This window comes from Lactuca serriola, chromosome 5 (genome assembly GCF_051521515.1).
Source record: "Lactuca serriola cultivar US96UC23 chromosome 5, Lser_US96UC23_V15, whole genome shotgun sequence".
Classification (NCBI taxonomy): Eukaryota; Viridiplantae; Streptophyta; class Magnoliopsida; order Asterales; family Asteraceae; genus Lactuca; species Lactuca serriola.
In genome coordinates, this window is record NC_136412.1 from 197244738 (window position 1) to 197248520 (window position 3783).

The following is a 3783-nucleotide window of genomic DNA, read 5'->3' on the forward strand; positions in this document are numbered from 1 at the left end:
CCTTCTAATACTTCTCATTCTAAACCTAATTCTGTTCCTGCTCAAAGTTCAAATTCATCAAAGGATTTGAAAGGAAAATCGAAGGTTTCCACAGTCAAGAATGACCAAAAGCAGTCCAAGGCCCAAACGCCAAAACCTGAAACCAAAACGACTGTAACCAATCCTAACAAAATCAAAGTATACACCATTAAGAAGAAAGATGAAACAACTTTAATAAAAAGAACATATCTTGTTGATGTTTCTCTTACTATACCTGTTCCTGTGAAAGGATCACGTGGACCCAAGAAACTTTGGGTTCCTAAATCTGCTTGATTTTTGCAGGTTATCAGTGACGAGCAATTCGACGAAGAATGGTACATTGACAGTGGCTACTCACGTCACATGACAGGAAGGAAGGAAGTGCTAAGGGAATTTCGATCTCTTCAGAATGGTGGGAATGTCAAGTTCGGGAACAACTCATATGGAACGATAAAGGGTTATGGGATGATAACCAATGGAGATTTCACTATAAGAAAGGTGGCGTATGTTGAAGGGCTACAGCATAACCTCATCAGTTTATCTCAGCTTGTTGGAGGTACCGGTCTTAAAGTTTCATTTTACGATGAGGGTTCAGAAATAATAGAGAAGAAAACAAAAAGGGTGATTCTCAAATCAGAACGCAAAGGTGAAATGTTTCCTCTCAATCTCAAACCTATCAAAGGAAATCCAGCTATTTGTCTGTTATCCAAAGCTCATTCTGACGAAAGCTGGTTGTGGCACCGAAGGCTCTCCCATCTCAACTTCAAGGATATCAACAAGCTTGTCACCGGAGGTCATGTTCGAGGTCTTCCATTGCTCAAGTTTGATCGAGAACATTTGTGTGCTGCGTGTGAAATGGGGAAGCAGAGTCATCAAAGTCACCCATCCATTATAAACACTAAAGTTTTTGAACCACTTGAGTTACTTCACATTGACTTGTGTGGTCCATCATCTATCGAAAGCATTGGTGGTAGCAAGTATATTCTTGTTATTGTTGATGACTTTTCACGTTTTACATGGGTGTTCTTTCTGAAGCACAAATCTGAGGCCACTCTCAAGCTAAGGATGTTTATTAAGCAGGTTGAAGTGCAACTGAGGAAAGTTGTTCGCAACATCAGGAGCGACAATGGACTGGAGTTCAAGAATAAAGAATTTGAAGTCTTTTTGGCAGAAAAAGGAACCAGCCACAACTTCTCAGCACCCTACACCCCTCAACAAAACGGAATTGTCGAAAGACGCAACCGATCTTTGTGTGAGGCGGCCCGAACCATGCTAAGTTTTGCTTCTCTACCTTTATATTTCTGGGCTGATGCTATTGCTGCAACATGTTTTATGCAGAACAGGTCCTATCTCAATAAGCGTTTCACTCTTACTCCTTATGAGATCATCAACAACAGGAAGCCGAACGTTAAATTCTTCCATGTATTCAACTCACGATGCTTCATCTTCAACTCTAAAGAACATCGTAACAAGTTCGACGTTAAAGCTGATGAAGGAATTTTTCTGGGTTACTCACTAACTTCAAAAGCATACCAGGTTTTAAATAAGCGTTCGAGGAAGATTGAAGAAACGTATTATGTGACTTTCGATGACAGCTACGTCAAGAAGCTGAAGGCCACTGAAGAAACAGTTGTGGAGATTTTCTCTCAAACAGGTCAAGTCACGGCCTCAATTGCTAATTTGTTTAAGCAATTTGTAGAATTATTTGATGAGCCTGAGAAAGCTACTCTATCGGAAGCTAAGGTTGCAGACAACAAAGTCGACCATCTGAAGCAAATCGTCGAAGATGCCGCCAAACGAATGAGTGAAGGAGAACAAGTTTCAAACAAACCTCCTCAGCAAGGCGCTTCAGTTGAGGGGGAGAATCCATCTTCTTCAAAACACCCGAGCTCACAAGTTGAGGGGGAGAACTCTACTCTAGCTGCACCCGAAAGCTCTACTGCACCCGAAGGTACTGTAGCACCCGAAAGCTCAACACCACCCGAAAGTCCTGTAGCACCAGAAAGTCCAGCTACACCTGAAAGCTCATCAGTCGAGGGGGAGAATGCCGATGAGTTTTACGACGATGATAGCCAATCTGAATTAGAAGAAATGGTGAATGCTGAATTGGATCCAACTTACGATCCAAATTACCCTCCTCTTGTTAAATGGACCAGAGATCATCCTGTTTCACAAGTTGTGGGTAATGTCTCTGAAAAGGTCCTGACCCGATCTCAACTGAAGGCAAAGCAAACTTCTCTATTCTCCAAAGTAGAGTTTTGTATGTACAATTCATTCGTCTCAAAAGTTGAACCAAAGACAGTTAATACTGCTCTTGATCACTCTGACTGGGTTCAAGCTATGCAAGACGAACTCAACGAGTTCGAAAGAAATAAGGTTTGGCGCCTCATTCCAACTCTTAAAGATGCCTCAATTTTTGGTCTCAAATGGGTCTTCAGAAATAAAATGGACAAGGAAGGCAATGTGATTAGAAACAAAGCTCGTCTAGTGGTGAAAGGATACTGCCAGGAGGAAGGAATTGATTATGAGGAAACTTTCGCTCCGGTAGCAAGGCTGGAATCTGTTCAAATATTTCTGGCCTACGCTGCACACAAAAACTTTGAGGTCTACCAAATGGACGTAAAGTGCGCCTTTCTGAATGGAGAACTTGAAGAAACGGTATATGTGGAGCAACCTCCGGGATTTGTCAATGAAAAGTATCCCAATCACTGCTATATTCTGGACAAAGCTGTTTACGGTCTAAAACAAGCACCTAGGGCATGGTATGAAACGCTAACCAAGTTTTTAAAGATGTCAAAATTCAAACAAGGTTCGGTTGACCCAACCTTCTTTCGTAAGCAGGAAGGTAACCACCTTATGATTGTTCAAATCTACGTCGATGATATCATCTTTGGCTCAACGAATCCTAGCCTAACAGCTGAATTCAGAAAGCTGATGGAGACTAAATTTGAAATGAGCTCAATGGGTCCGATTAACTTTTTCCTTGGTTTAAATATTAGACAGGGACCCGAAGGCATCTTTATCAACCAGGAAGCTTACACCAAGACTCTTCTTGCTAAATTTGGCATGATGGGAGACTCAAAGGTTAAAGTTCCAATGGCATTCGGCACCAAGCTCACTCCATCCTTGGATAAGCCAGCAGTCGATATTACGCTATATCGCTAGATGATTGGTTCTTTAATGTACCTTACTGCTAGCAGGCCTGATATAATGTTTTCTGTCTGTTACTGTGATAGATTTCAGGCAAATCCTCGTGAACTTCATATGCTTGCAGTGAAAAACATACTCTGGTATCTGAAACGAACCACCTCTCTTGGTTTATGGTATCCATCAAACTCAGGTTTCTTCGTTCAATCCTACTCAGATGCAGACCTTGGAGGTTGTGGACTAGACAGGAAAAGCACCACTGGAGGCTGCCAATTCCTAGATGGGAAGTTGGTTAGATGGCAATCAAAGAAACAAACTTGTGTATCTCTATCTACAGCTGAAGCAGAATACATCGCAGCTGCCTCCTGTACATCTCAAGTGATTTGGATCCAAAGCCAGCTCCGGGACTATGGACTCAATATGAAAAAGATCCTACTATATTGCGAGTCAGAAAGTGCAATTAGGATCTGTCATAACCCAGTGCAACACTCCAAGACTAAGCACATAGCACTGAGGTATCACTTCATTAAGGATCATGTGGAAGATGGGAACATCGAAATTCACTTTGTTCGAACCACTGATCAACTAGCTGACATCTTCACCAAAGCTCTTCCTGAA